The 26,682-nt window shown below is 46.1% G+C and overlaps 1 pseudogene; it reads right to left on the bottom strand.

Moving 5' to 3' along the window:
• Positions 1-26,682, bottom strand: LOC141082589 (zinc finger protein 592-like; annotated as a pseudogene).

The following is a 26,682-nucleotide window of genomic DNA, read 5'->3' as shown; positions in this document are numbered from 1 at the left end:
CTACTCCTTGAAACCATTGCCGGTGTTTGTACTGGAACAGATTCAAAGAGCAATCAAAATGCTGAGACATTGTTCTGATAAGTATTATTACCTGATATGATTTTTGACAATTTTCATATAATATTGTTTACTTTTTTCTTGTTTCTGGGCGCTGTGCCCCTGGAGTAAGTATGCCACTTCAATTTGGGCTGCTGTTGCTTCTGGTCCTCTTAATATTGGGCCGGCACACTTTATCCCGCATACTGGTCATTGGTTGTGACCATTTCTCATGTTCTTATATTTTTTGTTGCTTTCCCTCCCTCCCTTCCACTAACAGAGTGCTGATGTTTTACAAACAGGTTCCTAGATCGATAGATGACGTGAAAGTATCCATCCTGGATGGTTTTTTACTCAGAGATTTACTTAGAATTTATTTTACCAAACCAAATGTTTAAGACTCTTTCACACAATGTTAGGGGGTTCAATTCACCAATAAAAAGATTATTGATTACCTGAAGCATTCCCCTCATGTGCTATTCCTACAGGAGACCCATTTTTCTAATAATTCATCCCCCAAATTTTTCCATGAGCTTTACTCTAGATTTTTTCTTGCCTCTCATGATAAAAAAAAGAGGGGAGTAGCCATCTTCCTTCATAATTCTTTCCCATTTGTGCAGGAGGGTATGACTGTGGACGCAGAGGGAAGATACATAATCCTTTGGGGCACGGTACAGGAGAAGCGACTCTGTCTTGTTAACTGTTATGCACCCCCGACATTACAAATGAAAACAATTAAATCCATCTCAAAATCCCTGAGGTCCATCCCCTATGATACTGTCATATGGGGGGGTGATTTCAATCTGATTTTAGACCCCACTCTTGATAGCTCTAATAATAACAGGTCAGATATGTCAAGGAAGGATAAAATTATACTTGAAAATATCCTTCAAGCTCATCATCTGGTTGATACATGGAGAGAGTCCCATAAACAGTCAAGAGGTTGCACATATTTTTCTAGGATTTTTCATTGTTATTCCAGGATAGACTGGGTTCTCACCAACTCGGAGAATACACCATCACTGATGTATTCCAGACATATCCCCTCCTCTTGGTCTGACCACGATAGTGTACTTTCTGTATTTAAACTGGGTGTAGCAAATACACGTTTGTACACATGGAGACTGAACGAATCCCTATTGTCTGTTCCTCAGACTCGACTTTTGGTCGAACAAGAGCTTAATACTTTCTTTCTCTCTAATATCACCCCCGTCGCCTCTTTCGGTAATGTGTGGATGGCTCATAAAAAATATATCACAGGGGTACTCATTAGGGTGGCATCCAAAAGAAAGAAAAATCGTCTCCAGGAGCAATTGAGTCTCGAGAATGAACTCTATAAATTAGAGACCGCCAACCAGTTACACCCCTCATTATACTTAACTAAGCAAATTTATGATCTAAAGCTAAAGCTAAATACTCTATTAACGACCCGCACTGAAAGGGCAATTAGATGGACGCAAGCAACATTTTATCGGTTTTCTAATAAAATGGATAGAATGCTTGATCGAAAATTAAAACAGAAGGAACGATTAAACTCAATCTTTTCTATAAAAGACGAACAGTCTCAAACTACTTTTAATCCTAATAAAATCTATAAAACGTTTCAAAATTACTATCAAAAATTATACACTGACAGTGCAAATTTCTCAATGCCCAAACTGGAGGACTTTTTAACTAATGTGACATTACCTTCCCTAACCTTGAATTGCGCTGCCACACTACACTCTCCTATCTCCGAAGAGGAAATCTCATCCATAATAAACCACCTACAAGTTGGGAAGGCTCCGGGGCCTGATGGGTATATTCTAAAAAATTCTCAAATACCCTGCTTAAACATATCCAAATCTATTGCAATAACATGCTAACAGACCAAGCAATGCCGCCGGAATTTTGCACAGCACACATCACTGTTATCCCAAAACAAGGGAGGGACCCGTTACTCACCAAAAACTACAGGCCAATATCCCTATTGAATGTGGATCTCAAGATCTTTTCCTCTATAATAGCTAACAGAATAAATAAATGCTTACCTAGCCTTATTCACAAAGATCAGGTGGGTTTTATCCCAACAAGGCAGGCCCCAGATAATATCCGTAAAAGCCTAAACCTTATTCATAATGCCAATAAACGTAAAACCCCCTTAGCTATACTTGCTTTAGATATAGAAAAAGCTTTTGATACTGTTTCCTGGTCATATATGTTTAATATAATGCACAAATTGGGGATGTCGCAACAATTAATCAACTCGCTCAAACTCCTCTACAACAACCCGGTAGCGTTTTTAAAACTACCCTCAACCTCTCCAGAACCAATAGTTATTAATAGGGGAACTAGGCAGGGTTGCCCCTCGTCTCCAGCTCTATTCGCTATGGTGATGGAACCATTAGTGCAAAAGATCCGCCTACACCACGACATTAGAGGCTAAACTATAGGTAAACGTGAATACTAGGTTAGTCTGTTTGCTGACGACCTTCTTTTGACTTTGACGAACCCACATGTGTCCCTGCCTAATCTTATAAATACACTTAAATATTTTGAGGAAATTTCTGGTTTGAAGGTCAACGTTGACAAATCAGAAATTATGTTTCTTAATACTCCTCCTTCCGAACAAACCATAATTTTGGAGAATTTCCACCATTCGAAGAACTATATTACCTACATACCTAGGAATCAGCCTTACAGTATCCAAATTCACACTATTTAAGCATAACTATACCCCTCTTCTCCAAAAACTAACGCAATCTTTATCAAAATGGTCCTCCCCGTCTCTTTCCTTTTTAGGAAGAGTCCACTCGATTAAAATGGTCATTCTGCCTCAGTTCCTATATTTGTTTCGATCGTTGCCTATCCCAGTGCCTCTGTTGACCTTCAAAATGATAAACTCGCATATAACACGTTTTATCTGGAATTATAAAAAACCCCGTATTTCTCAGCAAATTTTGTACAGACAAAAAACAGGGAGGAGTCTCTCCACCAAACTTTTCTCTTTATTACAGGGCAGCCCAGATTGCCCAGCTGGCAGGGGTCAACGCAGAACAACAAGCCCCCATCTGGCCACAAATAGAAAATTCGCTGATAGCACCTTATTCCTTGGAGAGCCTAATTTGGGCCACGGCACCTTTGCCGAAGGACCTAACTCTACATTCGCCGTGTACTTCTCACTCCCTACGTGTCTGGAGGGCGAACAGATTCCAATTTGCACTACAATCTCACCCCTCCCCTATTTTAAACTTGTTTAATAACCCCATGTTTTTGCCAGGAGTTACGTCTCGGAACCATACGTGGTGGCAGCAGAATAAATTAACTAGGCTGCAAAATCTATCTACCCACTTTAAGCTAATGTCAAAACAAGAGTTTGCCGCAAAATATCAAGTTCCGAGCTCTGAGGTCTTTAGACTGGAACAAATTTTCCACTTCCTGCAAAATCTTACAGTAGGTTCTCCAAACATAAAACCTACAATGTACGAGTTAAAATGTTTATATGACCCCCTTGGTAATGGCCTTATATCCCATCTTTATTCTATATTTAATCAACCTAGAGACGGCTTTAAATTGAAATTTATGGAGCAATGGGAAGTTGACCTACAAATTTCCCTTACACCTCAAAGGTGGTACAGATGTTACGAGAACATATTGAGAGGTAGTAATCAAGTTTCACTCACCAAAACATCCCTTAAATTGCTTCATAGGACTCATTACGTACCTAGCTTCTTGCACAATATTTAACCTATTCCTGGCAATTGTTTTAGAGGGTGCACGGATAGTGGGGATACCCTCCACATATGGTGGACATGCCCGATAGTAAAGTCTCTCAGGAAAGATGTGGTAAAACTAATTGACACTATACTGGGTAAGAAATTGCCTCTGTCACCGTCAGTACTATTGCTGGGAGACAGACCAATCAATGCCAATAATGGGACCTGTCATCTTATTGACTTTATTGCTATGGCAACGAGGAACCACATAGCTAGCAGATGGAAGACTAGTACGCTATCAATAACGCAGGTGAAGAGAAGGGTTAATTTGATAATGTTATACGAGAAAATAGAAGCCATTAGATCTGATTCACTTGATGTTTTTCGTAATATCTGGGACCCTTAGATTCGGGCACATGGGGATGATGACCTTTCCAGGATGATATCTTTATCCACATAGCGTGCTGACATGGTAGCTGTCTCCTACAATTATAGTCTCTGAAGTGTACTCTCTGGTACCTCACGTCTATTTATTTACTTTATATTATCGGCACTCATTATACATTCCCCCTCTTTCCCTCCCTACTCTGTTAAGAATAGATTGATATTACTAAGTCAAGGATAATGTACAACATATTGTGTTTTTTTTTCTTATATACTTCCCCCTGCGAGGGGATCCTTGAACTTTAATGTGAATGTACTTCATGTTTAATGATGTTTCCTTTTCAATAAAACTGTTGAAACTAAAAAAGATCTGCAGATTTGCTGCGGATGAAACGCTGCAGATTGGGAGGAGGGAAGTGTGTGGGCGGTAACTGTGTGCGTGTATGTGTCTGTATTCGTGTGTCTGCGTGTGTTCCTGTCTGTGTGTGTGTCTGTGTAAGCAGCATTGTCTGATGGGACTACTGCTCCCTTCTGGGAATGAATGCTGACAATGACAGCATTGCCACTGATGGGAAAGTAGTCCCATCAGACAATGGCTGTGATCAGTAGTAAAAAAAAAACAACATACAGAACATACAACATATAACAGACAGAACATACACATAACATACAACACATAACATAGAGTACATACTCACCATATACACCTAATTCCCCGACACCCTCGTCTCCTTTAATAAAAATAAAATAATAAACCAACCTATATTTACGTTTCCGATGTAGTCAAATTATTAGCGAGCGTCCCACGATGATCTCCGGTGTAGAACACTGACATTGGGTGATGTCAGTGCTATACATGGCCTCCACGATGCACTGACAGTGGAGGTAATCCTCCGCAGAGTATATACCTTCACTGCTGCTGGAAGAGAGAGGTCACTTAAGTTCGTTGTCTTACCTGGCAACGCTGTGTGAGAAAATTCCCACACAGCATTGCCGTAAAGTGGGAGAAGGAACTCACTTGACCTCTTCAGTGATGCACTGCAGGATTATTATCTCCTGTCAGTGCATCGTGGGAAGACCTATAGAGCAGTGACATCACCCGATGTCACTCTTCTATAGGGGAAATCATCGTGGGACACGCGTTATTAATTGGAAAACCATGTTGTGTTTTATTTCATTAAAATACTTTATTATGTGTGTAGTGTTTTTTAACCCTTTCAAACTATAGGATTAATAATGGAGAGGCGTCTTATTGACGCCTCTCCATTATTAACCAGGCTTAATGTCACCTTGCAATAGCAAGGTGATATTAACCCCTTATTACCCCATATGCCACTGCTACACGGAGTGCTGGAATTGGTGCATCATACAGATACGCCAATTTTGGGGCGACTGGGTGCTGTTATTTTTAGCCAGGGGGACGCCAATATTTATGGCCCCTTCCTAGGCTTTCAATATCAGCCCACAGCTGTCTGTGTAGCCTTTCTAGCTATTAATTATAGGCGGCCCCCATTTCATTTATTTTTGGTGTGCTCCCCCATTTTAATAGCCAGTAAAGGCAAGCTGCGGGCTGATATTCATAGCCTGGGAGGCTCCATAATTATTAACCCCTTCCCAAGCTAGAAATATTGGCCCCGGCCGTCGACCTTCCCCTGCTGGCGCAGAAAATTGCGCGGGAGCCCACACCATTTTTTCCCCTTTTTTTTTTAAATTAAAGATATTGCGTGAAGATTTTGAGTGTGTGTGTGTCTTTATTTAAGTATCATTGTATCTATACCATATCTATCTATTCCATATCTGTCTATCACATATCTATCTATTATCTATCTATTATCATCTGTCTATCTGTGTGTAATGGAGTGTGGGTTGGACAAATGTAAAAGAGGAGGTTGGACAAGAAATGACATCACAAATCGTTTTTTGTTAAAGAACATATCTTTATTTAGCTTACAAAAATGCATACAAATCCTCATGAAAAAATGCATGAAAAACTGCATCAAATCCGCATAAAAAATGCACCTGCATTTTCTGCCAAGAGGTGCAGATTCTATGCATAAAATTCCGCAGGCTAATCTGCAACGTGTGCACATACCCTAAAATAATTTTAAAAAATGCGTGGGGACCCCTGTATTCATGATAATTAGCCTTGCTGACAGCAGAAGGTTGCAGCCTGTAGCTATCAGTTTGGCCTGGCCGGTTATCAAAAATACAGTGGAATCCACGCCTTTTTTAAATATATTTATACCACAGGTTGCGGATGATTAATTCAGCCACCACCTGTTCTCTTACTGTTAGCGGCATCAGGTGTAGGCTGCTGGGAGTAGCAGTCCCATCAGCCACCCCCTGATCTCTTACTGTTGTTAGCAGCAGCATGTGTAGGCTAATAGGAGTAGTAGTCCCATCAGCCATCACCTGCTCTCATTAGCAGGGAAACACAAGTACAGAAGGAGAGAGGACCCTGCCCACGAGGGCTCACTGTCTACAGGCAGTGGGAATCCAGCTGTCAGTCTGAATATAACTCTCATCATTCTCCCCTGCTCGCACTGATCACCGGCATAGCAGACAAGAATAATGAGAGCTGTCTTCAGCACCTGGCGACTGCTGTTTCCCAGGTGCTGGTACGTATGGTACTTATAGTATTACACACATGGGCGCTGATATGTCCGGTACTGTTTTTTTTCTGGTACCAGAAATATCAGGACAGGTGAAACCGGCCTAAAAAGGGGATCTCCAGGGCTTAATGAAAAGCAAAAAATGTGCCTAAGAACAAATGTGTAGGTAGTTGCTACTGAGTGAGTACAAACCTTACAGAAGTTAAGGGTTAAAGGTTGACCAGGGATTTCTCATTTTTTCGACAAATTTTACAAAACCATTTTTTAGAGACCATATCACATTTCAAGTGACTTTAAGGGGCCTATATGAAATAAAATACCCAAAAGTGACACCATTCTAATAACTGCACCCCTCAAGGTGCGCAAAACCATATTCAAGAAGTTTATTAACCCTTCAGGTGCTCCACAGGAAATTTTGAAATGTGGAAGAAAAAATAAACATTTACATTTCTTTCACAAAAATTTCCTTTAGACTGTGGGGTGACTGGTGGTCGCATGGTAAATGAGAGGTATATGTCACAGGGATGGATGCTCCCTGTGATGCAACCCGGAGTATTTTGTCTCTAGTGTACATGAGCACTAAAGATGTCATTTAGTGAACTGGGTCCGTGTTGCGGGTAGCTATGAGAGATGGGAGGGTCTGGCTACCCATATTGACTCACCTTTGGGTGAGGGTGTTGACTGTACCACTGTTTTCCTTGAGGACCTGCAGGTGTCAGGACCTGTAGTGAGGTCATGACCATGTGACCAGCCCATGTTATCCATACCTCACCTATGGGTGTGGTTACAGGGCTATGTAATTGAGGTGTTTAGCACATGTGAGAGAGTGTTTTGGGAGTCTGGCAGTGTGTACAGACTTCCATGTGTCCAGGCTGGACATTACAGTGTGGGCTGTGTATGGCTCAAGACAGAGCCTCCAGGCTGGATATTGCCCTAGCCTGTGTGCTCATAGGTCCTGAGGGAACAAAGCCCAGCTAAGGACTGTTTATGTTGCTTTCGACTGCTGTGAAGGCTGGAAACCTTATTTTGTTGCTTTGAGATTTATGGAGCAAGCAATCCCTCACGGACCCTTTTAAAGAAACATGCGGCCTGTTTTCCCTCCTGTTGCAGCTGAGTGAGTACAAACCTTACAATTGGTGATAGACTGCGGGCAACGGTCCAAGAAGCACATGTTGCAGTGCTGGCAACTCTGAGCTAGGAGAGCGTATGGTCTGACAACCGTGTTATGCTGACCGGGGTCGGTGAAAGACTGTGTGAGAAGTGGCCATAGGTTGCTTCTGTGGATAAGAGGTACCCAGGAACCTGTCTGGCCGACACCAGCAGGCAACGGACAGGAGTCCATGTTGTACTGACCGGGGTCAGTGAGAGACTGTGTTTTTTTTTTTTTTGTATAAAGCTTAAGGTGATTGCTGTGGCTCAGCAGGGTCACTAATTTTTTTTTTTTCAAGACAGCTTGCGGTGGTTCGGCAGGGCCAAGAAGGTGACAAGTGTCTGGCTGTGGATCGGTGGGTCCACGAAGTCTGCTGTGTGGAGACGTGCAGGGACTTGTGCAGTTGCAAGTTGCAGCAAGAGGTTCTGCAGGAGCTGCCGTGGTTTGTGGCTGCAACAGGAGCTGGTGAGGTATCGTAAGAGGACAGTATGAACCAGGTCACACAAGCTTTTAAAGGGCCAGTACAAGCCCAGAAAGACATAAGTGTACTGTGATACTGTTGGGGCAGATAGACTGCTGTGTACAGGCCTTTAGAGGGGACATGGGGAAATCCAGAAAGGGTTGCGGTGACCCAAACTGGGGTGGTGGCCCAAAAAGGGGTGGAGTCCCAGAGGGAGGCGGAGTCCCAAAAGGGGATAGTGACCCAAAAGGGGCGGCACCGGTTACCTCATTGGACATGTCTGGGGAACAGCAGTGTTTGTGTTCTTATTCCGCATGCGACATAGACTTTCTGTATGACGACAAGCCGCAGGTGTGTACCGTGATGCTACACGATGAAGGAGTTTCTAGATGGCTGGACAGGAACTCCTCTCGTTTTCTGCCTGACCGAGAAAAAGGTCAAGGTTCACTGCAACCATGGGGTCACTGTGGACTATACTGTGGACAGAGTGAGGATTGAGATGTCCAAAAGTGTTGAGTGCCAAGGTGGCAGTATACCACCAAACTTATTGTACCCCTTTGAGAGGGGCCGGGATTTTGTGTTGTTTGAAGATGCATGGGAAGTTGATGAAGTGTGGGGTGGCTCAAAGGAGGAGTTAGCACCACCTAAGGTCGATTGCCCAGAGTTCCGGGTGACCAAGAGAAAGTGAGGGTCTGACCAACTCGGGGACTTGGCTGGGGTGACCAAACGTGTGACCGTGGTAAATGGGGTAGCTCCAGGAAAGGGGTCCAACACCTGTTTAAGTGGGGACTTGCTATTCCAGGATGACAGGGTGAGTGGGGGTGACTCCAATTCTGACTGTGACTCGAACGCCAGGAAAAGAGAGTGCAGTAAGATGGAGCTGAGTTAAAATAATAGACAGGCTACACCATCTGACAAGAGAGATGATGTGGGAGAGACAGGGTCAGATACAGATCAGGTTACTGTCCTTGAAAAGGAGGTCACTATATCTCTGACAAATTCCAGCGCAGAGGTAGGGCTGGAATTAAAACAGACCTGTACTAGTCTGACATCTGCAATGCCCGGAAAAGGGTGAAATGGCTCAGTATGACGAAGGCTCCGGAGTGCCTGATGCTGAAGAGTTGGAGTTCTCTGAAGTTACTGAGAATCGGGAGAGAGTGGAACCTGCGGATGCAGGAACAGTTGGTCTTTTCCCCATGCGTGTGTCTGGATGCCTGACCCCTGCTGGCTCATGAAGGACCTTGAGGTGACACGGCGCATGCGCCGCTTATGCCGAATGTATTGGCCCGCTGATAACACGTGACTGATCACATGATCAGTTGCCAGCGTTACTAAAGGTCCTGGCCGGCCACTCATACCTCACTCCCCTTGAGAAAGCGACCAAGGTGGACGTGAAACGCGCATCGGGTGCGTTTTATCCTATTCCTGGGTGCCCGTGCATATCTCCGTTGGTAAGCGCTCACTAGTGACAGTGCAACTTCCCCCGCTGCTTTTCTCCTTCGTTTTCATACAAGCATCTAGTCAATGTTATACAGGTCTTACTGACAGGCCCAAAAAAATTCTTCTGTTACTAACATCATACAGCAGGGGACATTTCACTTTTAAATTGTTTGGAGCATCTACTCAATGTAATACAGACCCTATCGACAGGCCCAAATAAATTCTTCTGTTACTAACGTCATACAGTAGGGGACATGTCATTCTGAAATTGTTTGGAGCATCTCGTCAATGATCTACAGGCTTTAATAACAGGCCCAAAACTATTCTGTACTAACGTCATACAGTAGGGGACATGTCACTTTGAAATTTTTTGGAACATCTTTTCAATGTTATGCAGGCCTTATCGACAGGCCCCCAAAAATTCTTCTGTTACAAATGTCATACAGTAGGGGACATGTCACTGAAATTGTTTGGAGCATCTAGTCAATGTTCTACAGGCTTTATAAACAGGTCCCCAAAAAATCTACTAACATCATACAGTAGGGGACCTGACTTTAAAATAGTTTGTAGCATCTAGCATGTTATAGAGGCTTGATCCATAGGCCACAAAAAATTCTTCTGTTCCTAGTGTCATACAGTAGGGGACCTGTCTTTAAAATAGTTTGTAGCATCTAGTGTGTTATAGAGGCTTTATCCATAAGCCACAAAAAATTATTCTGTTCTTAAGGTCATACAGTAAGGGATTTGACTTTGAATTTTTTTTGTAGCATAACTTCTTTGTCATACAGGCCTCAGCCACACTCAAACAATTTTTTTTCTGTGACTAATCCAATACAGCACGCCATCTTTAAACTTTTAATTTACTATCGCTGAAATTCAGCTGTTTGCAGAGGTGGTGCAGAGTTTAAAACCTAATTTTTTGTTGCTAATACTGTGCTCCTACCACACTATCTGAGCAACATAACTGGGAAAAAGCGAGGCTGTGGTGGAAGGGGAATTAGGCTTTGTGTTCAAGGTGTAAGTGGGGTAGGTGGCAATGTTTGTGAAAGCACTAGTGAAGCAATGTCATGTCCTATGCAAAGATAACTGACAACTTATGTTACTGTATAAATAGAACCTGGCACTCAACTTAATGCCGGTGAATAGTTGCTTTATTTGTAGTACTAAACAAACGTTTTGGTCCCAAGGACCTTCATCAGTTACGTACAGATAGTTCCAGAACAAGTGTATAGCGGCACAGACAAATATATCTGCATCACTAAGATAAACAGTCTTAATGCCTTCACTGTTGAAGTAAGCAACAGGTTAGTGAGTGCAGGCATCTGTGTTCTGACATGGCATCCACTGCTGTTTATCTTACACTTGTTCTGGAACTATTGGTACGTAACTGATGAAGGTTAATGATGCCCAAAAAGAGCATGGACTCGAGTGGATGGCAAGTGCAGCTTCAAGTGGCCTCTCCTCGTCCTCCACCTCAACATCACACCCTGTACAGTCCACAGAGGTGGCACCCAAATTCCCCTTACTTCCCCCCTGCATCCCAACTATCCAACCGTTCAAATGACTGTACGGAATCACAAATGGATGAGTCTGAAGAGCTGTTCACACATTCTATGCCATGTTCATCAGAAGTGTACTCAAAAGCTTCGCAGAGCTAAGAGGAGGAAATCTGCACACATGCCCAAAATTTTTTTTAGCTTGAATGGGAGGCAGGACGAAGTACGGTCCGAACAGCATCCTGACCCTCGTCTTCAGACGTTAACCCTTGGGTGGAGGTGATTCTGATGTTACGTTGCGCTGTACATCGCAGACACGTAGTGATGCAGCCACGATGAGCTTTGCATCCTTAGCCACAACTGTGCCTATGACCAGCAGCGTTCTCGAGTCTGCAACTTGCAGGGGTGGCAAGGGTTACCTAGCCTGGGCCTTTTTTGACACTGCAAAGGATGAGCCAACTCATGTAATCTGCCAACTTTGCAAAAAAAACTGAGTCGAGGTAAAAAGTGCAATAATTTGACTACTATGTGTATGAAACTTCACATGCGCAATCAACATGCATTACTGTGGGATTCCCACTATGCAATAATGCGGACCAGTGGACCTCAACAACCATCAGTCACCTCATCAATTGTATGTGCTGCTTCTTTCTCCTCCTGTTACTGTGCCAACTATTGAGACGCAGGTCTTTGACTGCAGAATCTCAGGTTCTTTACCCACTCTAGTCATGCTGACTGAGAGCCCGCCATCAGCTGTAATGGAAGCGCACATGTTTTTGACCGATCTTAGATACTGAGCACACCACAACTTTTTCAATCCACCTTAACATCACCACCTGCACCTCTCTCATGGTCCAGCAGTTTGTCTTCTTCACCATACTCTGCCCAATCTCAGCATTGCAGCCAGCCCATGGTACCGCAGTTGTGGTCACATAAAAGATTGTTTCCTCCTACGCATGACAAAGCTAAGAGCTTGAACACCACTGTGAAGAAACCAGATTGTATCTTAATTACCCAGACAACCATGTTTTTGTTAACCAACAAGAATTGACTTTTTATCTGTATATTGGCTTGTGGATTTAAGTGTTTATGTCTGGTGGGTGAAGAAGACAGACTTGCATACCATTTAACATACTGTGTAAGTCTGTAATAGTGACTTGTACATAGTGTGTACTTATCTGTGTTTATTGTGAGCTGATATGCTAATTGTGTATTGTATTCTATAACCAGTTTGACTTCGAAGGTAGCATAGTAACATACATAGTAACATAGTTTTGAAGGCTGAAGGAAGACCTTATGTCCATCTAGTTCAGCCTATTTTTAGTGCAGCTGTTCTGCATTGTTGATCCTGGGGAAGGCAAAAAGCCCACAGAGTAGAAGCCAATTTTCTCCATAGTGAAAAAAATAACTTCCCCTAAGCTGGGTCAACCATCTACCTATATCATGTTATTCGTTACCTTCTATACTGTTACTATAGATAGGGAAAGGCTGTGAGAATGAACTGAAGCACACTGGGTAATTCTAAAAATAACTTACTTGCCTGGGGTATAAAAAGACCCTGAGACGGAGAGACCAGATGTGATCTCATCACACAGAGAGCTACCAGTCTGCACAACATTCAACGGACGAGAGAGGACTGCAGCCAATTCATCATGGCACCATCACGAGCGACACAGATCTATGATTCTAAGGAAAACAACCTAGGAGTAATCGTCTCTGGTTGGAAGGACACAGATCTGATCCAGTGACCATCTCTGAACCATGGATATGTTTGGAGAAAACCAGGTTTTGGGACCCGCTGGTCGCCTGGTTCCATGGGGATGGTCGGATAAGCCAGGTGGTGACTCTCGTGTCAACTGGCTTTGGACCTTGTATGGACTGCCACCTCCCTACACTTGTTGTTATTTCTTCTCTGTGTGTATATCACAGGTGGATTAGCGACCCTGGGAGCTCTGATGTTGTGTCAACTGGCTTTGGACCTTGTACCGACTCTATGGACTGTTCTCTGTCATCTACCTACGCTTGCCAATATCTCTTCTCTGTGTGTACAGTATATCACAGGTGGAATATCGACCCTGAGAGCTCTGACGTAACATCTACCATTATCCAGGCGAGTCAACAGAAGGGTTAGGCCCTGTAATGTGCACCATGTGGGGGGTAATTGCTGGGATTGTTCTGTTTTCTATTTGGTGTTGTGGTTCAATAAAGTATCGCCACAATGTTTTACCCTAACCCTGTGTTGTCTGTGCATTATGCTGCCCATGGGGAGATAGAGCAGGCGTTCAGTGGTACGAGCCCTGGTCCATGCAGTCTTTCTAAAGGCAGCCAGGCCAGCAGACAAGAGCACCCACTGACCCCGTTTCTCCACAATTGGTGGCAGCAGTGGAATACTACTCAGCCCTGCGGAACCCGTGGAGCTGCAGGGGGCTGGTGTTCTCACACACCGTCCAGGGCTCCACAACCAGGGAGGCATACAGACATACCCAGCAGACCATTGATGAGGCATACACAGCAGGTTTCGGACGCTACTATGTCCAACCCCTCCAACTCAGCCATGGGAAAAAGACCAGAGTGAGTATGTGACCTCAACAAGAGACGGAAACTACAGATGTTCCAGCTTCAACAGATTTTATGGGACTTAATCCAGAAACCATGGAATGCGGAGGAAGCCATGCGTGGACCCAATGGATACCAGTTGCTACTCTTCAATTGAGTGTGGAGATTATTGTCGTAAGGAGGACTTGGAATATGCTCTGAAGAAACTGGATGATACAATGTTTTGTGTCATTAAGGTGAGACCGCTTACATTTGTGACTGTGCATAAAGACATGTTGTGGACTGCTCCCCATAAGTGGAGAAGGATGACCATAAGCCTATCCTGCTGGTTAATTAAGATGGGGGAGCAATGTGAAGAAACCAGATTGTATCTTAATTTCCCAGACAACCATGTTTTTGTAAACCCACAAGAATTGACTTTTTATCTGTATATTGCCTTGTGGATTTAAGTGTTTGTCTGGTGGGTCAAGAAGACAAACTTGCATAGTCATACCATTTAACATACTGTGAAAGTCTGTAATAGTGACTTGTACATAGTGTGTGCTTATCTGTGTTTATTGTGAGCTGATATGCTAATTGTGTGTTGTATTCTATAACCAGTTTGTTGACTTGGAGGGTAGATAGAGAAAGGCTCTGAGGATGAACTGAAGCACACTGGGTAATTCTAAAAATAGCTTACTTGCCTGGGGTATAAAAAGACCCTGAGACAGAGAGACCAGATCTCATCACAAAGAGAGCTACCAGTCTGCACAACACTCAACGGACCAGCGAGAGGACTGCAGTCAATTCATCATGGCACCATCATGAGGGACACGGATCTATGATTCTAAGGAAAACAACCTAGGAGTGATCGGCTCCGGTTGGAAGGACACAGATCTGATCCAGTGACCATCTCTGAACCATGGATATGTTTGGAGAAAGCCAGTTTTTGGGACCCGCCGGTCACCCAGTTCCAACGAGTTGGTCGGATAAGCCAGGTGGTTACTCTCATGTCAACTGTCTTTGGACCTTGTATGGACAGTATGGACTGCCACCTCCCTACGCTTGTTGTTATCTCTTCTCTGTGTGTATATCACAGGTGGAATAGCTACCCTGGGAGCTCTGAAGTTGTGTCAACTGACTTTGGACCTTGTATGGACTCTATGGACTGTTCTCGGTCATCTCCCTACACTTGCCAATATCTCATCTCTGTGTGTACAGTATATCACAGGTGGAATATCGACCCTGAGAGCTCTGAGGTAACATCTACCGTTATCCAGGTGGGTCAGCGGAAGGGTTAGGCCCTGTAATGTGCACCATATTGGGGGTAATTGCTGGGATTGTTCTGTTTGCTATTGGATGTTGTGGTTCATTAAAGTACTGCCACACTGTTTTACCCTAACCCTGTGTTGTCTGTGTAGCATGTTGCCCACGGGGAAAGAGAGGGGGCGTTCAGTGGTATGAGCCCTGGTCCATGCAGTCTTTCAAAAGGCAGCCAGGCCAGTGGACAAGCGCACCCACTGACCCCGTTTCTCCACATCCACCATCTCGTCTGTTGGCCACAGAAACCACCATGGTTACTTACCGGTAGCCGGTTTTTCCGGAACCCATGACAGCACACCTGAGAGGGATCCGCCCTGCCAGGACAGGAACCAACTGAGACATAAGGGGCGGCACCTCTCCCTCGCTTCAGTTGGGTTACAGAGCATTGAGTTGACTTCCCGGTTAGTTGCATGTTTAATCCAACACCACAACACTCAAAAACACCCTACTAATTGTGCACACCCATACGGTGAAAAGGGGGGGAATATACGGCTGCTGTCATGGGTTCCGGAATAACCGGCTACCGGTAAGTAACCATGGTGGTTTTCCCCTCACCCATGACAGCACACCTGAGAGATTTTTGGAGACTTCGAAACACCTTAGGGAGGGACCACCGCTTGCAGCACCCTTCTACCAAAGGTCAAGTCAGCAGAGGAGGATAGATTTAATCTATAGTGCTTAAAGAAGGTGGAAGGTGAGGCCCAGGTAACGGCCTTACAAATCTGTTCAATTGATACCTCTGCCTTTTCAGCCCAGGAGGTCACCACGGCTCTGGTGGAGTGAGCCTTGATGCCGTCAGGAATCGGGATACCATTAGCTAAGTATGCTACACTAATGGCCTCCCTAATCCATCTAGCAATAGTCCCTTTTGAAACCCCATAGCCTTTCCTGGCACCCTGAAAAGCTACGAATAGGGACTGGGACCTCCTCCACTGGCTACTGACAGATATGTATTCTAATAGAGCTCTCTTAACATCCAAACTATGGAATTTTTTCTCCCTCAGATTTTTTGGGTTCTCGCAGAAAGATGGAAGGACAATTTCCTGACCCCGATGGAAATCTGATGCTACCTTAGGCAGATAAGCGGGGTCTGTTCTTAACACTACCCTATCCTGAAAGACTTGCGTATAAGGTGGATTTACTGAGAGAGCCTGTAAGTCGCTTATTCTGCAGGCTGATGTAAGGGCCACTAAAATGATCGTTTTTAGGGTCAGAAACTTTAGGGGTAGCTGATGTAATGGCTCATACGGTTCTTTTGTAAGGGTTTCTAGCACTAGGTTTAAATCCCAGGGGGGTATCCTGGGTATTGGGATAGGCCTAGCTCTATGGCAGGATTTAATAAATCTGGCTACCCACCTATTTGATGCCAATTTGCAGTTGTAGAGCGCCCCTAGTGCCGACACCTGAACTTTAAGTGTATTCACCGCTAAACCCATCTGCAACCCTGATTGTAAGAACTCCAGTATGGCACTAATCGGGGGTTCATTTCCTAACGGCTTATCTAGGAACTGTAGGAACTTATTTCATGCCCTGCCGTAGATGTTAGTCGTCACTGGTTTCCTGCTCTTTAGCAGAGTGGCCACCAGCCCGGGGGAGAACCCTCTAACCATTAAAAGCGACCTTTCAAATTCCACGCCGTCAGAGGGAATCCTTTGATCTGAGCGTGGAATATTGGACCCTGAGCTAGTAGGTCCGGGATTTCTGGCAGAACCCATGGATTGGAGAGGGACATCATTCATAGCAGAGCAAACCAGAGCCTTTTTGGCCAAAATGGAGCTATTAGAATCACCCTGGCTTGATCGTTTCTGATTTTTCTGACAACTGTTGGGATCAGAGCCACTGGGGGGAATGCATAAGCCAGCCTGAAGTTCCACTGGATGTGCAATGAGTTCACTGCCCATGGTTTTTCCCTCGGGTTTAGAGAGCAGAACCTTTCTGTTTGCCTGTGTCACATCTGGCATGTCTGTTTGTCTCAAGAACTCCTGGAGCGATGTGCATGCGCATGCTTTGTCTGCTGTCCTGCATGTCCCCTAGAGCAGTGTGCACACTCACCTCATGTCTGAGCTACAGGATGCCTGCGTTTCTGCTCTGCCTTCTGTGATCTTCTCGTCATGTCTGGAGTCCTTGATCATGTGACATTTCTTAAGATCCTGCACTGTCTGGTTCTGCAATCATCTCGTCATGTCTAGAATCCCGGATCATGTGTTCTTCCTAGGATCCTGCACTGGTTGGTTCGGTGATCATCTCGTCATGTCTGAAACCCTGATCATATGACGTTTCCTAAGATCCTGCACTGTCTGGTTCTGCTATCATCTCGTCATGTCTAGTATCCCGGAAGTGCTCCCCTGGTCCTGACCTGGAGGAGGAGGTGCTATGCCCTATATCAGGCCGCCTCTTCCTATGCTCAGGGCCTGATTATTGTGTTGCTTCCCTGCAAGGCTCTGGGTCTGTGGGGTTGCTCCCGCTATTCTGTGCCCTTGCACTTTGCTCTGTAGTGCGTCTCTGCACACGCTCCGTGCTCGTATTCCGCCTTGTGTTGTCTCTCGTGCCATGTTTGTCTTAGCTATGCTTTGACTTGTAGTCCTTCCTGTGTTCTCTGCCTCGCCTGTTTTGCCATGTCTTGCTTTTGCTATGCTTTGACTTGTAGTCCTCCCTGTGTTCTCTGCCTTGCTATTCCTTGCTTTGTGTTCCTCCCTATGGTCTCAGTCTTTGCTTGCTCTGCCTCGCTCTCTCCTATGGTGCTCTGTAGTGCTCCCTGGCACACGCACCATTTCTCCTCTCCTTAGTGCTCGTTTCTATGTCTAGTCCCAAGGTCTTCCCTTGGCCCGGCTCTGGGCTTCTGCCTACGCTCCGCTGCTAGACTCTGTCCTCGCTCTGACCTGGCTCTGTTTCTGCTTGTTCCCTGCCTTGTCCTTGCATTGAACCCCGGCGTGAGTTCCCCTTGGCCGTCTCCTGTGCCGTGGTAAGTGCCACGTGTTTGTGTACAGCCGTGTGCACTGGCCAGTGTGGCGTGCCCCCTGCGTGGCTCCTAGCACGCAGCCCTCCCTTGTGCCCTGGCGTGGCTCCTAGCACGCACCCTGCCTTGAACCCTGGCGTCGCTCCTAGCACGCACCCTGCCTTGAACCTTGGCGTGTCTCTACATGCACTCTGTCTTGTACCTTGGACCCTGGCGTGTCTCTACACGCACCCTGTCTTGTGCCTTGGCGTGTCTCTACACCCACTCTGTCTTGTACCTTGTGCCTTGGCGTGTCTCTACACGCACTCTGTCTTGTGCCTTGGCGTGTCTCTACACGCACTCTGTCTTGTACCTTGGACCCTGGCGTGTCTCTAAACGCACCCTGTCTTGTGCCTTGGCGTGTCTCTACACGCACTCTATCTTGTACCTTGTGCCTTGGCGTGTCTCTACACGCACTCTGTCTTGTGCCTTGGCGTGTCTCTACACGCACTCTGTCTTATCCTATGCTTTGGCGTGGCTCTACACACGCACCCTGTCTCGTTTGTGAACCTTGGCGTGTCCCCTACACACGCACCTCGCTTTGAACCCTGGCGTGTCCCCTACACACGCACCTTGCCTTGCACCTAGCCTTGAACCCTGGCGTGTCCTCTACACACGCACCTTGCCTTGCACTTAGCCTTGACCCCTGGCGTGTCCCCTACACACGCACCTAGCCTTGGACCTTGGCATGTTCCCTAACACGCGCCCTGCCTGGATATCTTTGTGCCTCCTTGCCTGGACCCTGGTTTGCCTGCCGTATGCCCGGAACCTGTCGATCGCTACCAGAGATCACGAGCTGGATGAGTGCGGCCTGACCTCCGGAGCTGATGTCCGCAGCCTGATGCCTTTATGATGTCGATCGTTGCCAGCAGTCCGGAGTCCGATGCCATCATGCCATTACCTGTACCTAGGCGTGCCACCTGGCACGTACCATGTTATGGACCTTGGCGTGCCCACGCGCGCACCTTGCACGTTTTGTTTGTTTACACTGTATGTGATCCTGAGTTATTCTAATGAAGTTACCTTGCACCTAAGTCTTGTCTCGTCTTGCTTCCTGCTCGTCCTTGTCGTCAGACACTCGTCTAGTGTCCCCTGAGCCGGCCGTCTGGTCCCAGCAGTCGTGGTGACTCACCCCCTTGGTCTTGCCCCTGACACTCCCTGTATAGGGGGTGGATTCTCACAAGGTTAGCTCGCCCTCGGTGGGTGGGTGCCACGACCCAGAGGGTCCACTCAAAAAATGGGCTCAGCAGGAGCTGAGTCCGTCACAGCCTGTTGTGCTTGTTGGCAAAGAAGTCTATCACCGGTTTCCCCCAAAGATGAGTTATTTTTTGAAAAATGGACCGGTTTATCGCCCATTCTCCTTGCTTCAGGGTATTGCAACTCAGGAAATCTGGCTCTATGTTCTCTGCCCCTTTTATGTGTAAGGCTGTCAAGGAGTGTAGGTGTTCCTCTGCTCTGCCCAGAATGTCGCTTGCCGTTTCCATTAGGGAGTGTGATCTTGTCCCTCCTTGGTGGTTGATGTATGCCACTGCTACCTTGTTGTCTGACATGATGCGTACATTGCAACCCTGGAGTAGCGGAATGAAGTGACTTAGGGCCTTGTTCACTGCCCACAGTTTTCTCAGGTTGGAGGATGCTTCCCTTTCTTGAGGTGTCCAGGAACCCTGACCTATGAGGCCCCTTAGGTGTGCCCCCCACCCCGAGGAGCTTGCATCTGTTAAAATTATATCTGTCGTCTGTCTGTCCCACGGTATTCCTTAGGTCAGATTTGTACCGTCCAGCCACCAGTTGAGAGAGTCTCTGGTTTTTAAGGAAAGCTCCAGCTTTCCTTCTAAACGCCCTCTTAGCGACCTCTGTGCTCATAATATCTCCCCCTGGAGTTGCTGGGTGAGAAACTGAGCCCAACTGACCGCCGGAATACAGGATGTTAGGGTACCTAGTAGGGACATTGCTCTTCTCAATATCATACATGGTTGGTTTCGGCCCGTCAAGGCCAGATTTTGCACCTTCTCTATTTGGACTCTGGGAGCAGACACTCTTGCCTTTCTGAGTCTAGTATAAATCCTAGGAAGGTCTGTTTTTTTTTAGGGGTTGCAATTTTGATTTTTTGAAATTGACTATCCACCATAATTCTTGCAAGGTGTTGATCACCTGGGACAACTGCACCGCACAGTGGTCCTCTGAGCTGCCCACTATAAGAAAATCATCCAGGTATGGTATTATGACCGTATCGTGAATCCGGAGAAAGGCTGTCATTTCCGCTATGACCTTGGTGAAAACTCTCGGGGCTATGGATATGCCAAAAGGAAGAGCCCTGAACTGAAAGTGCCTCAGTATGCCTTGAATATAAAGCGCTACCCACAAGTAATTTTGGTAATCTGGATGGATAGGGATGTGATAATACGCATCCTTTAAGTCAACTACAGCCATGAAGCAATCTTGATGTAGCAGCTTCACTGCCGTAGCTACCGATTCCATCTTGAAGGTCTGGTTTCTTATCCATCGATTGAGCCGTCTGTGATTTATAATTGTCCTGAATGATTGATCCGTTTTTTTTTTTTATCAGAAAAAGGGGTAAATAGAACCCCCTTCCTTCCTGTATGTGTGGGACCTCGGAAAGTACCCGCTTGTCTATCAGGCTCAGGATCTCTGTTTCTAAGGCCAACTGCTCTTCGGTCACCTTCCTGATGGGTGTGATGACGACCACGGGTTTTGTCTGGCGAATAAAGGGGAATTTCATGCCTTCTGTTAGGATGCTCAGGATCCAGGTATTGGAGGAGATCTTTTCCCAGGCCTGGAAAAAGAGTGCCAGTCTCCACCCCACTGGAATACTGGCGTCATTGTGGCGATTTCTTTGAGGTGGAGGTGCCTCCACCAAACATAAATCCCGACTTTTTTTTCATTTATCCTCCCATCTTCTCCTGTCAGCGGGAGGACGCCCCCTATTGAATCTCCCCCTCCGAAAGGGCTGTCTTCTCTGATCCATCGGGAATCTGAGGAAGCCTTTTTTCTTATCGTTTGCTTTCTCCAGAATATCGTCCAAGTTCTTGCCGAACAAGAACCGACCATCGCAGGGGAGAGAGCATAATTTAGCCTTGGACTGTAGGTCACCCGGACAGCCCTTAAGCCATAACGCGCATCTAGCAGCATTTGATAGTGACGCTGCCCTGGCTGTCAACCGCTTAGAGTCCGCCGAGGTATCTGCCAAAAAAGTTGCTGCCCCGTGCAAGAGATACATATCTGCTAAAATTTTCTCTCTTCGGACCCTTGATGCCAGCTTCTCTTCTAACTGCTGCAGCCAGATCATGAGGGAGCGTGCCGTGCAAGTGCCTGCTATCGCCGGCTTTAGTCCTCCTGCTGTGGCTTCCCATGTGTGCCTCAAATATGAGTCCGCCTTCTTGTCCAGCAGGTCTCTAAGAACCCCTGCGTCTTCCAAGGGCAGGGCCAACCTTTTGGAAGACCTGGATACTGCTGCATCTATTTTTGGGACTTTGTCGCATATCTCTGCATCCTTGTGCTGAAAGGGATATCGTCTCTTAGAGGTGGACGGAAGGGCCCCAGATTTTTCGGGTTTCTTCCACTCTTTCTCAATAAGCGCCTGGATTTTCTCGTTGGAAAGGAAAGGTCCGTTTTTTCCTCTCCTGAAGCCCCCCAAACATGACATCCTCTAGGGTTTTAGCCGCCCTTTCTTCCTGTAGGCCCATTGTGGTTCTAATGGCCTTTAGGAGGGCATCTGTGTCTCCTATGGGGAAACATGGCTTACCCCCCCGCCTCACTGTCTGAGGAGTCTGAGGAGGATGATTGTTCCGCCTGAGATGAGACTGACGCGGAATCTGAGGGGGAACTAGGGGGATCCTTCCTACTTTTCTTCCCTTTTTTCAATAAGGACGTAATTTAACCTTCCATTTCTGACCAGAGGGCAGATATCAGATTGGCTGCGAAACTAGGCGCTTCCTCCGCCATAGTCCACTGAATGCACGAAGCACAGAGATCTTTTTGCCAGTCTCTTGCTAGGGGAGATTTACTTTTAGCACAGTCCCTATTGTTCTTCTTGCTTCCTGCTTTTCTGGGCCTTTCCTACAGGGTAGAGCATACAACAGAAAAATCCCTATTAACATAATGCTAACATTCACGAAGATCACTCACCACCCATAATCAAGGGTACCGGACTCGGAGGCTGCGTCGGAGCACGCGACCTGTGCTCTTTGGACCTTGAGGAGTCCCCCGACCTGCGGCTGGGGTGACTGCTGCTTGAATGGCTTCCATGTTTTCTGCCAGAGGGCTGTGAAGGAGACAGGGACGCTGAACGCTCCTGCTCTGACTCCATCTTGCACCGTCGTTCTGCCGCTGCTTCTTTCTTTTAAATGACGCGCCTCCACCCTGGTGAGTGTCTCCCTGCCCTCCCCCTTGCGATCGCCGGCCGACCGCTTCAGAAAGCCGGCCGGCGTCGCACCTGGCACCATTATACTGTCGCCTTCTGCTGACGTCAGCCGGCGCACCCAGCATCCATAGCGCCGCTGACGTCAGCGGCCGGAAGAAGCCAGCGTCTCCCCTGCCACGGGGATCGAGATGCGGCATGCGCGAGGGGAGGGCGGCGTGGTGGGGGCTCCCCGGAGCCACCGGGATCCCATCCACGCCCACACAAACCCGGAGCCCAAGGAACACCGGGGACTGTGCTACCAGGACCCGACGGCCGGCGCTACAGGTAAGCTACCTGTTCTTCCCGCGCCGGGAGGGGCATGGGTCCTTTTTTTTCCTTTCTTCTCTTCGCCCATGACAGGCACCGCCACAGTGGGATTCTTTCCAGGACAGGAACCCATCTAAAGCAGGGGAGAGGTGCCACCCCTTATGTCTCAGTAGGTTCCTGTCCTGGCGGGGCGGATCCCTCTCTCAGGTGTGCTGTCATGGGTGAGGGGAAAATGCCTTTCCACCTGGTAGATACAGGTGGTTTCTGAAAGCTGATGGCCGTTACAGTTCCCCAGTACCAATTGCCCAGTCGCTATTACTTTTCTAAGAAAGCTGTGCCTGCACTACACCAGCATGTCACAGCCAATATCACCCGTTCCTTGACTAAATCTATGTCTGCCAGAGTACACTTCACCACAGACACTTGAACGAATAAGCATGGCCAAGGGCATTACATCTCTCTGACTGGGCACTGGGTGACTCTGGTGGCTGTGGGAGCAGGCGATCAAGGGGCTGCACCACAAGTCTTTGAATCCCCAAGGCTTTCAGGACAAACTTTGTATCTAACTGTTCCTCCACTACTTCTGGCTCCTCCACCTGTGCCCTCAACATCTCCCTTAATCAGACACACGTTCCAACAGTTCAGATAGAATCCCTCCATTATGGACTGACCTGGGTTGGAGTAGTAGTATTACAACCACTAGGGGCAGCACCGGCAGGTAGTGTAGTCAGGAATAGCCAGGGGTCAGTACACAGGAGCACCAATGTAGTTTACAGGATCTGCTGATGAAAGGAAGCTTGACTAAAGACTAGTAGTGCAATAATCTCACAAGGTAGGAAGTGCAATGCCAGGTTTAAGTAGTGTGTTCAATCAGAGTGGAGCCAATCAGAAACAACACAGGTACTTGTATCTGGGTTAGGAAGGAAATATCCAGCAAGCTGAATAGATCAGAGGGAAGAGCTGCAGCTTGGTGCACAAGAGCCACTGGTTTCGAATCTTGACAGTACTCCCCTCCTTCCAGGATAGCCTCTGGATATCTCAGGGGCATGCTTCTCTGGATGTCTCTGATTAAAAGCTCTTGTAAGCCTGGGTGCTTGAACGTCCTTGAATTATCTTCTGCTCAGTAACCCCTCCATTGCACCAAATATTGTAGTCTTCCTCTGAATCTTCTAGAGTCCAGAATGTTATACAAAATGTACTCCTCTTCACCATGGTGCTGTAAGTGTCTGAGTTCTACCTGGAAACGGGTTCTCAGAGGGTGACTTTTCAGGCTGTTAGGAAGTTTTAAACATAAAGCAACTGGGTTAATTTGTGCATAAATCTGAAAAAGTCCTATGAATTTTGGACCCAATTTACAAGACGGTACATTAGTTTTCAATTTTTTTTTTACAAAGCCAAACCTTGTCACTGACCTGAAGGGTAGGAGGGGCTTTGAGATGTTTATCTGCTGCTTTTTTGTAATCTTGTAATCTTCTTGGGACTTTTGTAACATCTCAGTTAGTTCCTTCTGAACTTTTGGCAACCCGGAAGTCTATTTGTAACAGCAGGAACAGAAATATTAAAAGGAAGATTAAAAATAAATAATGGATGCAAGCCAAAGTTAGCAAAAAATAGATTTTAGGATGAAAAAACTGTATTTGAAGTTATTATAGACAAATTCTGCTGTTGGTAAATAGTCCACCCAGTCATCCTGGAATTAAGAAATAAAGCAGTGCAGGTATTGTTCTACAGTTTGGTTATTTATTTCAGTCTGGCCATTGGATTGTGGATGGAAGGCAGTAGACAAATTGACAGTAACTCCTAAAGCTGTACAGAAGCTTTTCCAAAATCTTGATGAAATCTGAACACCTCTATCAGAAATTACATTGTCAGGGATTCCATGCAGCCTAAATATCAGTTTGACTTTTTATTCTGTGGCTTGTTCAGTGGTAGGAATCCCTTTAGTTGGAATAAAATGGGCCATCTTTGTGAGCCGACCTGCCACAACAAGGATAACTGTCATTTCTTTAGATGGAGGTAGGTCCATGAGAAAATTTAATTGAAATTGTTCCTCAAGGCCTGAATGGAACTTGAAGAGGTTGAAGCAGTGCTAGAGAAGACTTTGGCATCTTACTCTAGGAACATCTTAAACAGTAGGAAACATATCTTATCACATCCTTCCTACAATTAGGCCATTAAAAAGAGCAAAACAGTAGTTCTTGTGTTTTCATGACTCCAGTGTGCCCTACAAGTTTAGAATCATGGACAAGTTTGAGAACTTCAAGTTGAGTAGATTCTGGGACATATATTTGGTGGTTCTGCATCCTAAACCCCTCCTTAAGGCCGCTTTCACACGTGCTGATATTTCCGGTACAGGCAAAACCAGTACCGGAGATATCAGTATCCGTGTGTTTACTACGTGCTGCACACGTGTGGCAACCGTGTGCCGCATCAGTACCACACAGATGGCTGCCGGGGAAGTAGCGCTACTGTAAGCCGCTTTCCCCCTGCGGCTGGTGATGAAGCCGGCTGTCATTCTCTCCTGCTCTGCCTGTGAGGAGAGGAGAACGATGAACAGTATATTAATATACCACTCATCATTCTCCTCTGTTTGCAGGCAGAGCAGGGAGAATGACAGCCGGCATCAGCACCAGCCACAGAGGGACAGTGCCTTACAGTAGCAGCTTCTTCTTCGTGCACACGGAGGACATCAATGTGTGTTCTCCGTGTGCACGTGTGCGGTACGTTTTCCGGTTTGCATGCCCGTGTCAAAACGGACATGTCTGCGTGTTTTGCACATGGACACACGGTCTGTGAAAACACACTGACATCTGCATAGACCCATTCATTTGAATGGGTCTACTTGTGTCAGTGTCTCCGGTACATGAGAGAACTGTCACCACACATACTGGAGACACTGACGTGTGAAAGGGGCCTAAGGGAAAGATAAATGTCTTTAGAAGGATTTAAAGATTCCTCCTTAGTGACCACCGCAACTTTTTTAGCATGCAAGGCCACCAAAGCAGCTATTCAAGATGATAATTTAGAATGAGCAGATTTAATCCGCTGCCTAGGTGGCACAGATGAAGACAAAGTTGATATACCTGGTAAACCCCTGAAAGAGTCTCCTGTACCAGAAAATACTTTATCCTGAGAATTGCCGTTGTCCTGAGCATCCCTAAAAGGCATAGACGAACCAAGCAAGCTGCTGTTTTTGTCGATACCTCAGGTTTGCTCAGATCAAGCCTTTTCTGTTTCCATGCAGTGAGATTTCTGCTCTTTTTTAAGGTATTCATCAAACATACTCAGCTCTGGTTCTGAGGGCTTTCTAAGAGAATTAACCATGCATTCTTCTTCAGCATTGTACTTGGAAGACTATGGTAAGTACGGAGACTCTGCTATCTTCTGCTTGTTAAGAATCTTCTGGCTCAGGGCTAGAAATAGGGCTAAACTGTGTAAAAGTTGGCAAAAGTTCTGCATTGTGCGATTCTATTTTTTCTGTGTAGCTCCGTGAATTGTTCCCGTTCATGAATCCTGGTTCAAATTTTCCATAGCCTGGTCCAACAGCATGGGGATCAGGGACCATTTCAGGGCTGCAAAAACCATTCAGCAGTACAGTTGGACCATTGAGATTTTCATTCTTTTCAGATGCCTCAAATGACTCCTGTTGGCTGGTGTTTTTCACGATAACGCTAACTGCTGGAATATCAGGGACAGAAACAGACTGGGCCAAAGACAGATTCTCCAACACACATTCCTGTTGGTTTGAGATGGTTTTCTTATTCATTACTTGTTGTTTGGATAGCTTCCTTGACATACAAACTTGAAGCATCAGGGATATCAAAATCAGCAAGAAGGTCGTCAAAGTCTAGAGTCTTCATGTCCCCCAT

The sequence above is a fragment of the Dendrobates tinctorius genome, unplaced genomic scaffold (assembly GCF_039654945.1).
Source record: "Dendrobates tinctorius isolate UK_male_01 unplaced genomic scaffold, ASM3965494v1 ptg000018l, whole genome shotgun sequence".
Taxonomy (NCBI): Eukaryota; Metazoa; Chordata; class Amphibia; order Anura; family Dendrobatidae; genus Dendrobates; species Dendrobates tinctorius.
The sequence above is the reverse complement of the archived record's forward strand: the minus strand, read 5'-3'. Positions and strand labels throughout refer to the sequence as shown.